Source organism: Xenopus tropicalis, chromosome 2, assembly GCF_000004195.4.
Source record: "Xenopus tropicalis strain Nigerian chromosome 2, UCB_Xtro_10.0, whole genome shotgun sequence".
Classification (NCBI taxonomy): domain Eukaryota; kingdom Metazoa; phylum Chordata; class Amphibia; order Anura; family Pipidae; genus Xenopus; species Xenopus tropicalis.
In genome coordinates, this window is record NC_030678.2 from 109507517 (window position 1) to 109519736 (window position 12220).

Genomic DNA, 12220 nt, shown 5'->3' on the forward strand with positions numbered 1-12220 from the left:
ACACAGTGAGTAACCAAACTACTGTTTTTTGTAGAGTTCGATGCTATATCCTCTCTACTGCATAGAGAGGGAGCTGGTGTGTGTTAGTTAGAGCCAAACAGGCTAAGATTTATTTTTATGTTTTGTTTTCTGATGTACTCCTGTGTGCCGGTTATACGTGAATAAAGCTGATTGCGGTCAGCTTAAAACTATATGCTGGGTGTGAACTGTTGTTTCTGAGACCAATCTGATCCCTGCCATCTGCCTAAACCCCAAGGGACTGCAATGTTTGGACAAGTTGCCTTACAACCTATATTCCTTCAGTAAGGTTATAGCCTGATATCTTTGGTTTTAAGGCTGTTCTCTACATGTAGCATGAGACCTGATTATATTATGTTATAAGAAATATAAGACAGCTTTGACTGCATTTTATGCAATATGGAGGGCTTTTCGTCTCCCATGAGACCTTTTCAATTTTAATGGTTTTTCTGCTTGACAAACAACAGCTGTAATTCTTTGTGATATTAACCTAGAGGAGACACAGTGAATACTTTAGAGATCTATGTGTCTAAAAGATGGAAAACTGTTCTGGGATTAACCTAATGTCACTTATAAAAATACATAGTAACATAGTAAGTTAGGTTAAAAAAGACACAGCTCCATCAAGTTCAATCTTTGATATCTATATATAACCTGCCTAACTGCAAGTTGCGCAGGTTCTGCTTAAGTGCAGTATGTGCACGTGCTGCTTAATATTTGTAGAGGGCGTGCATAACTCAGGCTCATCTAAAGATTTTCTCACAGGGGGGCCTGGCATGTTCTTGGTACGCCACTCTTGATTTGCTGCAGAGGTAGAAAAATTCCTCCTTGATTCCAAGATGGCAATCAGACCAGTCACTGGATCAACTTGTACTAAGAGCTATTTCCCATAACCCTATATTGCCTCACTTGCTAAAAAGTCTTCCACCCCTTCTTAAAGCTATATAATGTATCAGCCAGCATGAATGATTCGGGGACGGAATTACACAACTTCACAGCTCTCACAGTAAAAAATCCTTTCCAAATATTTAAACGGAACCTCCCTTCTTCTAAACGGAGTGGGTGCCCACTGGTAAATAAAGCATTAGAGAGGTAATTATATGGTCCCCTTATATATTTATACAGTTATCATATTGCCCCTTAAATTAAATCTTCTTTAATGTAAACAGACCCAACTTGGCGAGTTTTTCTTCATACCTTTCCATAACTTTTACTTGCTTAGTTGCCCTTTGTGGACCATCTTTAATTCAATAATATGCCATTTGAGCACTGGAGACCAAATCTTCACAGAATATTTTAGATGGGGCCTTACTAGCGCTCTGTAAATCCTCCTCACCTTACCTCCACTAAATCTGTGCCCCTTGATCTATGCTCAAAACTTTGTTTGCACTTACAGCTGCTGCCTGGAATTGCTTGCTTCAAGTCAAGCAAGGACCCTTTTCTTTTAATGCTTCCATATTTACTTCTTAGGGGAATAAATTGAGAACAGTAATGATTTCATAACATTTTAAACATCAACCATTTCTGTGTTTTAGCAGAAAGCCTAATGCTCTAAAGGAGAGCACTTAAGGAGTTAGAATTTGCTTTTCTGAAATTCAGGGTGCCCCAGTGTATAATTTTTTCTTTTTTTTTGCACCAAATTTTTTTTGCACTAAATTTAAATAATATTATGGTCACTTTTACCCAGGGTTTCAACCATTTGCACATTTGCTATATGTTCTGGGTCGTTAGAGATCACTAGATCCAGTATAGCATGGTTTATTGTTGGATTCTCAACAACCTGTGACATAAAGTTGTTATGCAACAAGTTTATAAACTTGTGCCATTAACTGCCATGGCAGTACTATTGCTTCAGTCAATATCAGAGTAAGTAAACCCCCCATTATTATTACTTGCCCTAGACTAGCAGTCTTTTTTGTTTGCAACAGTAGAATCTAAGATAACTTAGGTACTAATGTTAATGTTGTTTTTTTTTGTGGCCTTTACTATGCCAATTTTACATATTTTTAAGGTAATTAAGAATTTTCCTCTCTTGCTATTCTTTAAACCATCTTTTCCTTTTAAAGGACAGTTATATAGAGTCAGAAAGCCAGGGCCAGACACCTTAGTGATAATAAATCTTTGGAGAGTGTAGCTTATAGACAGTTAAGACCAGAATATCTTGAGGAAGTTTCTGGCATGCAGTCGGAAGGTGATAATTTAGCATAGGCCTGAGTTTTTGAGTGATGTGAACTTGTATATCGTGGCTGAGTCTTCAGAATCAAGTTGACCAGTGTCATTTTTGCACCACTACATTTGTTTGGCAACTGCTCAGTTAAGCTAAATCAGCAGGCAGTAATGGTACATGTGCATGTTCATGTTGCTGTGTAAGTAAGGTGGTGGGGTTTAGAGCAAAGGTAGGAGGCATAGGTAGGAAAGTACAGTATTTATAGCCAGCAGGAATATCGATATGGTAACATTACTACATTGCTGGTGCAGATGACTGGCTCTTTTAGCACTCCTCAGCTGACTAGATGTTGGGGGCAGGTATCGGGAGTTGCAGTTATTCCAAGAAAAACAGTGTTCATAAATGGCTCTTACTGACACCAGAAATTCAACCCCTTTTTATGACTTTCATAATACTGCCTTTGCATGCTATTTATAATTGTACCTTAAAAGTATTTGCCCAATGCTTTTACATTACCTAGGTGATCCCACATGTTCCTCTATGAGGGGGCGGCCATATTTGTGCAGAAGGAGTCTGTTAGCATTAGAAGCTATAACTGACAGGCTAAGAAGGCACAATCAGATTGGCAAAACAGTCAGGTTTAGGAACTTTAAGTAACAATTACTTACAAAAGCAGCTCTATAAGTGAAAATCGATCAATATGACCTACAGGTAACGTTTTATGTACATTCATATTTTGAAGATTTTTGGTGTCAGTATCACTTTAAGTTTAAGTTTTTTGGTGTCAGTATCATTTTAATGGTGGCCATACATGTACCAGATTTAAGCTGCCAATTTGAGTCCTTTAGATCGATTGTGCAGCTTATCTGCCCCTGGGTGGCCTACCCGATAGATATCTGCTCGAAAATCTGCCAGGTGTCGATCAGATTGGTTTGATTTTCCAGTTGGATTGGGGACCACATTAGCTCGTTGATGCAGTCCTCGGTCTGACTGCCTCTATACTTGTTATAGTTCAATATTTTGGACCTAGGGCCAAATGATCGAATTAGGCCAATATCGCCCACCTTAGGTGGGCGTAACGGGAGAAGATCTGCTCATTTGGCAACCTGGTCAAATGAGTGGATCTTAAGGGTGAAGACACATGGAGTTACTTAGTAGAAGCTACTTGTCACGGTTACTAAAAACCAGAAAATATCCTGCCATAGACAGTACTGAGAATTGCCTCTGCTAAAACACACAGAGAGAGACAATTATCAGTAAATGATCAGCATTGCCTATTTTTATAGCTGTGACAAGTAGCTGCAACTATCAGCTCCATGTGTCTTCATCCTAATGTGTATGGCCACCTTAAAGCTACTTTAAAGGAGAAGGAAAAGCTAAGTCACTTGGGGGTGCCAAAATGTTAGGCAACCCCAAGTGACTTGAATCGCTTACCCCGTACCCCGGGCTGGTGCCCCTGTACAGAGAGAACAGCACCAGCCTGGGGTACCTGCAGGGCTTCCTCCTTCATTCTTCGCTACGTGCATGTGTAGTAGAGTGAAAAGCTGAACTTTAACAGAGAAGTCGGCTTTTCACTCTACTGCGCATGCGCCTGACTCACAGTCAAGGCTGAACGGAGCAGGAAGGAGGAAGCGCTGCGCTCCAGGTGCCCCGGGCTGGTGCGGTTTTCTCCTAATAGGGGCACCAGCCCGGGGTACGAGGTAAGCGATTCAAGTCACTTGGGGGTGTTAACATTTTAGCACCCTCAAGTGACTTAGCCTTTCCTTCCCCTTTAAAGGTATATTAGTACAAGATATGAGTACAAGATATGAGATTGATGGCAGAAATAGCAATTCAAATCTGTAAAGGAGTTGTTATGGATGAAATTGTAACCCTTTCCCTGCCAGCGTTCTGCTCTGGGAACACCATGTTTCCTATTTTGGCAAAAAGATTGATGATTTTGTAGCAACAGTCATATCTATGTGCTAGACAGGGAAAAGGTTAAAAAAACAGAAACAGTGAACTGAATTTCAAATACTCTTCCATGTGGACCAATCAAAATGATATGTTATATGCTCCCTCAACACTGCACCATCTGTTCACTTTGCCTGATCTCTCCCCCGATGCATGGTGATCATAGCAATATACTTAGAGTGGTTCCAAATGGTTCCTTGGTGCCTGCTTGACCTGGGCAGAGTGCTGTCAATCAATAAAAACATTTGTTCTGGCCTTTTTGTATCATCTGCATCTCAAGTGATTGTCCTTACATCTGAATTGCTATTAATTTCAATCTGTAGTTATAACAATTCATCCTTCTTCTTCTTGCACCCCAGAGAAACTCATAATTACTCTGCTAAAGTAGAATTTTATTTATCAGAGATTTCTAATTATTATATTCCCTCAACACATTTTACAGACTAGACATGTTATTTAAAAAAAAAAAAAAATAACGTTAATCATCTGGAAGGTAAAGAGCAATCATTCCTCAGAGGAAATATATTTATAAATCATAGGAAGTGGTATGAATTCCTATTTAAATAAAGTTTTTCTTAAATAACAATAACTGACTAACAAGGCTCAGATGAGTATTTATAAAATATTGGGTCATTACGAAGACATTTTAGTATCAAGGAAATGTTTGTGATTTCTGTTGTGTGAACATGTTAGGTAGCATGCAATGTTTGCTTTGTACATCAGATGTACAATGAAGCAACATCCTAAGCATAACTATATTTGCCACCTGTAATTCATTTAAAGGAGAAGGAAAGGCTAATAAAGAGTTAATCCCAAACTGCAGGCATACCTTCAGTTCTCTCAATAGTGCCCTTAAGTCTCCCCATATTTCTCCCGTTCAGAAGATCAGAAGAAGATTCCCATAATGCATCGCTTCCCCCAAGACTTAAGGGCTTGTTACTGCAGGCGGCGCATGCGCAGAGGGCAGAAACATCCGGTTGCCATGGCGACGCAGCATCGCCGAGTTCTCTGACAAGCAGGAGGGGGGAGGGGGCGGGCAGGTGCTCCGAGTGGCGATTGTTTGTGGCAGGAGCGAGGGTTTGTGGAGCTTGGGGGGGTTTGTGGCAGGAGCGGGGTTTGTGGAGCTGCAGAAACTTTTTGGCAGGAGCGGGGAGCTGGCTTGTGTTTTTCAGCCCATACAGACACGCTGGACAAGATGGCGGCGCCATTCACTGAAAGAAGCATGTAAGTTCTAGTATGTGTATCTCTGTAAATCTTTCATTAGGCAAGCCAGTTAATAGTGTGCGTAATAGATTTTGACTTTCCTTCTCCTTTAAAGGTGAACTTCACACATACTTTATACTGGTACAGGATCCATTATCTAGAACATTTGGTGCTTGAATAATTTTCACTGGATTTTAAAAAAATTTAACTGGATTTAAAAAACACTGCATTATAGTTAAAAATTGCTCTTTGCACACTGCACTTGCAGTCGTAAATGAGCCCTAATTTTTTTTAGATGGTCATGCCCAGGGACGCTTTAATAGGAAAAAGGGGCATTTGCTCAGGGCCGCCAGGATAGGTGGCCCACTACTGGTGGCTACTACTAAAGCATCCCGCAGAGATGGCAGGCCTGTCATTTTAATCGGGAAAAGCTCCATATTATGGTTCTTTTCATTTCTTTGCCTTTTTCACCATTTTGTAGTTTTGCGGCTCCCAGTGTGGTTGGTCTAGGGTAATACTGTACACCTTGGGCATCATGTCTATTCCAGTAAGTGCAGGCCATTTCTTCACCTCCTGCCTTCCTATATTGAACTTCACTTACTATTACAAATTTCTTGGGGCAGTGGGGGCCCACCAATTAAATTTTGCTCTGGGCCAGCTGGTACCTATAAGCAGCCCTGGTCCTGCCATAACTGCTGTGTATTAGGGTTGCCAGGACTGACAGCTACAAAACAACCACATACTACAAATAAAAAATGCTGTATTGTTGTGCCTTTGGTATGTACAATTAATAGACCACTGTATAAAGGATTCTACCTCTTTAATTATAAAGGGAGTATAAAGCAGAAATTTCTCATTTTGCTGCTCATTTAACTGCAATGCCATACAACAAATTCTGTCCCATACAACACATTCTGCATTCTGCTCAGAAAGACCCAAAGGTAATTATCCAAGCTATGTCCCACAGACACAGAGGGTACAGGTACAGTATCTGTATAGGCATGCAGAGACTTTAAGCACAAAACATTTACATTTAAGACAAGGAGGTCAACAAACAATGACAACGCAGCTGTAATATAACCCCCACACCAAAAACAAAAGGGATTTCATTTTTATGTGAAATTATGGAGATAATTTTCAGATTTGTTTTAAAACAGATATTAAATAATGACTGGCATTTTAAATAAATAAAAAGAAAACCTTTATTAAAGCATATATGTATATAAATATCTATGCTAACACAGTAATCATGTTTCTAATAAAATACATGTTTATACATAAATAAATTTAAGCAGATATCAGACAATAATTCTCCTGAATTTTATTGGCACTAGTATAGTACTTTAGCACTATATACATCAGATATGTTGCTTTTTTTCCATTCACTTACCATTTTGATATATTTTATCATTTGTGTAACTAATAAAAATATTTGCTTTACAATACATTTTTTTTCACAAAATATAAGATTAAATGTGAATTACAGATGAGAATAAATGGCATAGCCGCTCTTCTCTATTATAACAGCAAAACAAAAAACATAGCCTACCACTTAAGGGAAAATGCCGACAGAATCTAGCTGTACATTGAACTGACATGGATAACACAGGACTTTGACACAACAATGAACATTTCATCCATAAAAGACAATCCTACTGCAAAGTGACAGTTACACAGAGTGATAGATGTTCAGTATTAATATGATGCCTAATTTGGAAGTTAACAATTGATCATTCTGATGCTATGTATTAATACTAATACTCATTTTGTCCTTTAAAGTCTGAGTATGAAAGATTTGATAAAGTATGTATTTAGATTAATACCACAGTATTTTTTCACCTGGCCTCACCTGTGCGATCATTTCTATTTTTTGGGAATTCATTTTGTTGAATGCAAAGGTCCTTTAAAAAAATCTTCTCAAATGTCAGTCAGACTAGGGGGGCAGGGCCAACTGGGGCTCCCGTACCCCCCAAGAGGTCCCCGCCACAGCCCCTTCCCCTGCCTGACCCCCCTCCCCTGAGCGCATATTAATTAAACTTTGCTTCAGCCCTGCAAATTGTGCAAGGCTCCTATAAGCTTTAGGGCAATGACAGATGAAGAGAAAACATATGGGTCGCTTTGGCTTTCTAAAGCTGCCCAAATGCTATGTATCTCCGGGGAAGGTATTTGGAGGAGATTAGTCGTCCCAGGTAGAGGAGATTGAACTCTAATCTCCTCATCTGTCATTGCTCTAATATTTACTAACCCAAAGTAATCATTCTTGAGTAAGTCTGGATTCTTCCATAAAAGAAATACTGGTGTGCCCCCTTGGATAAGATAGTTCCTACTGAGATGTTTAGGCAACAAAATGCAGGTAAAAAAATGGTAGACAACAGATGTATTATTAAGAACCTTATGGTTCATGTTTCCACTACATAACTACACAGATAATATTTTAGTGCAGTGTTACCATGAACAAGTTGTATACAGTATATATTATTATTGTTATTTAGCCCTCCAGTGTATCCTCCTATATATGGGACTAAAAATGGTCAAAGTCTCATCAGGGCTTGTTCAGGTTTAGACCCCTCCATTTAGGACTACATGCTGTCTATCACTCTATACATGCACTCCAAGTTATTGATCATTGATCTAAGGACTCAGTTGCTCACTGTGCAATTAATTTAAAGTGTAAAGGTGGTCATACACGTACCAATAACAATCGTCCCGATAAGATCATTGTTCCCCCCATTGATGTTCAGGGCTGAATCATTGGATATGGAGGTAGAAACAATAGGGATTCTACTGCCACCTGACAATTCAGCCCTAAATGCAGATTTTGCTTGGACACCTTCGACGGCGTCTGATTAAAATCGTTTAGCCCGCCTGATTGATGAGATGACCAATATCTGATGCTCTTTCCATATCGGTTGTCTGGTTGCTCCACCATACATGGTTTCGTACAATACATACTATTCATGCGTGTATGGCCAGCTTTAATTTTGGCTCAAAAAAGGAGCAAATACATCGAAGCACTATAAAACACTGTTATACCACTATACTATAAACTGACATGGGCAGGGCACCCTTATGCTATGGCATGAAGTGTCTTACTTGGGGGTTCCTCCACCCCCCCCCCCACTGGTGCACACAATTTCATTCTTTTTATATTCAGTCTACCCCATGCTTACGTTGGGTTGTGTTATTTTACTTGCAGAAGCGTTAGTGGGTAAGGGTGGAGGGCTTAAGTTGCTGGCAGGGAGTAGACCTGGCTTTGCGGGGCTAACAAAAGCCGCGTTTTTTCCCAGTGTCTCAACATCCCAGTTGGACCCTGATAAGAATGTTACATATTAGGAGGTGTATATTGCTTATTTCCATTATTGTACAATACTGTGTAATACATTGGGCTTTACAGCATCCTATTTGTCATGGAGAGACAGAAAATATGGAATGCTAGTGAATTAAAATAAATATTATTTCACATATAGGAACAAATACAGCGCACAATCATAAACACATCATTTTCTGATTTTATGATCTAACTATGTCTTTGCCAACTATTTTTTGTCTACATATGGATTTATGCTTTGTACCATATACCCTTAAGTGAACAGAGCTTTGGAATTCATTTCTACTTTTATTTAATTTGATAATTATGAGAATGTTTATGTACACATTTTGATGAAAATTAATTGCTATTAAAATTAAGAATATGTTCATTATGGCTAAAAATTTACAGTAGTGTGCTAGAACTGGTTATACTTGTCCACTAGACACTGGACATCTACAGTAAACGGTGATGAGCAAATTTTTTTGGCAGGCCTGGATTGGCTACAAAATTTCACATTTTGCCATTGGCAAATATTTTTGCGAAACTGCTGCAAACATTCACAGAGACAAAAGTCCCGGTCATGTAAAAGAAGTTGTGGTCAAGTAAAAAAGTCACAATAGCGTCAAATAAGTTTCGGTTGCATCTAAAAAGTCATGCGGTAGTCTCATTTCATAATTTTTTTGCCGTTTCGCAAATTTAGAATTTGAAGATCTGGGAAAGTCAGGCAATTACGCTGCTTTTGAAAAGTCATTGTTTCCCAGGAGCTCTCTAGTTTTTTTCTGTGTATGAAGGGAAAACAGAGCTGGCAGTTTCTTCAGTTAAATTGACATCAAACTGTGTTGTCAGTATAGAGCTGTCAGATGTTCTTCACACCTCATGTTGTAAAGAACTCTTATTTGCCATATGGACCCCAAGGAAAAAAGCCCTATGAAATATAATGACAGTCAAGGACTGCCTATTTTTTATTAGATTTTTTTTATTAGACTCTTTAATACACATTATTTTTAATGTAAAGTCTATCTCTCAGCTGAAATACTATAGTTGCTATGCCGAGATAAGTTACATGCTCTCATAACTAATATGGCCCAGTATTTTTAAGAACTTGCAGGACATTTAAGTGATGTTTGTTTATAACAAAGGGCTAACAGTCTCGTTTTATGAGAAAGAAGAAGCCTGAACTGAAAAACAAAATTATATTCTATATATTTATATTTATATTATATTTATTGAAAAGACAAACATTTCAGTTTAAAGATACTGGCAGTGCATGGGATATTTTCGGTGATATTCAGCAATTTGGCCACCCATTAGCATGGTCATATTTCTACTCATACTGCATGGATGGAATAAACTGCTATGTATGACATCATAATTTTAAAATAATCTGGCCCTAAAACTTACTGTATAATGGCCCATTTATGAGTGAAACTGTAGTTGTGGCAAACTTTTGCTACATATATCTGCTTTGTTCAGGTACTAGGTCAGGCACTCCTGTATAGTTGCTCTTGGAGCTGCAGTGTTTATCCCAGCTCCTTTTAGAATTGAGAGTATGGGACCTATTTAATATGCGGTGTAAAAAGAAATTTGCAGAAAAAACAAAAACAAAAAAAAGCTGTGTAAAATAAATGGTGAATTTCGCTGTCTGAACGTCAGTTTTTACTCTATTTTATGTTCCAATGGAAGAAAAACAAATAAAAAAAATATTAAGCTGTCCTATAATGCTGCAATAAAAAGATCATAGAGAGGATGTGTGCTAATAATCTAGTTCATGGAGTCCAGTTGGTTAGTTTGACCATTTAAAACAGTTGATCACCCAGTTCAATTAAAATTGGGCAGCTCTTATAAAATTGAAATTGTAATGTATATAAATAATCAAGAATAGTGGTGTTCAACCAGATAACTATGAGTTTACTTTATTAAAGGGCTTGTATTACCTCATAAATGATGTAATATTCGTGAAAATGATGAATAGGATACATGGATACATTGTAAATATTCTCCTCTTTTATTAAAACATTGGACCCTTATTTGATAATAGGTTCATAAAAGGAACTGCATAGTTGTACAACTGCTGCAAGGTGATTTTGGGTTGACCAATGCTACTGCACTGGCTGATTCTCTATTTTACATCTTTTTGATTCCTGTTGGTATATTTAATAAAAGTTTGCCTATTCTGCTTCAATGTGCTTCAATGTGCATTGTATATGTTTTTTTTTACAAGCAAAGAGAAAGCATTTGTATAAATGAACAAGATCACAAAAGAAATATTATATTGATCCTTATTTTTGCAATATTTTGCCTTTATAACTTATTGTATACCACCCATAGAACTACCAAACATTGCAGACAATGATTGGAAAGTTGATACATGGACAATATAAATCAAACAAACAACAGCCAAATAAACCAATATAGGTTTCCTCTCTTTGTACTGCAGTTTCCTTCTACACTCCAAAATATACAGACAGGTTTACGTAAATATAAACCCCACAAAAAAATTTAATCAGTTAGCCTCTTTGAATTCTTTATAAGTCTGCAACTTAGTTGTTTAAAGGTTAATAGTAAGGCTGCAACATCCCCTTAATCACTTCCAATTCTTTCTCCTCCTGTAACTCACTCAGCCCCCTCCCTTAGGAATTGACTTTGGCTCTTGGCTACTGAGCATGCTCAGTTCCACTTAACTCAGGTTATCAAACATGCCCTCCAGTCTAGCAGCCAATGAAGAGATGGCACTGTTGGTTTCCATAGAAACTCTGCTCTAGCTGTGCACTCTGCTAGAGAAACATGTTTTTTCTCCTCCTGAGTTCAGCTTAACAGTTACAGAGCACAATCCAAGCAGGGCTTTTTATCAAAGTTCTCCCTGTGTAAGTAAGCCTGCATTTTTCATTGCACAAGCTTTACAGAGCACATGTGTTGTTTGCGGATGTAAATGCCACTGAAGATGTGTGAGAGGGAAAATGGCTGCTGGGTGAAAGCTGCTATTTGTGATGGTGCTGGTGAACGTGGGTATATATGTAATACAAATGGTGTGGTTTGGGTAAGGGAGCTGTGCCCAACTTGGAAGGAAAATGTAGGGTTTACATGTCCCTTAACTGGTTCCTGATAAAGTCGTCCCTAGTGTGTGTAAATGTGATGGAACCTTTATGACTGTAAACTTCACTGACACAGGGACTGATGTAAATGATGAATAATCTAAAGCTCTGCAGAACACATCAGCACTATATTAATAAAGAAGAACGGTAATGTGTCTGGTGTTTGGCCTAGGTAGAAATCTGACAGACTAGTTAGCGAGAGAGGACATCAGTGTATTAAAATGAAATGTGGAACAATATTTCACGTTATTAATTTCTAGCAGGTGGCAAATAAATATTGATTTGACACATACTTATAGAAATGCCCCCATTTACAAGTATTTCTTCCCAAACACTAATGCCTCAGTCCCTTGCTGTTAGATCATGCTACTCCCATTCTTTGGAACTTGCACCTGGGACTGTGCTTTCTTCACTTCACATTGCTTGTATTATTTTGTGGTGCAATATTTGATTTTTGTGCATGAGGGGATCCCTTAG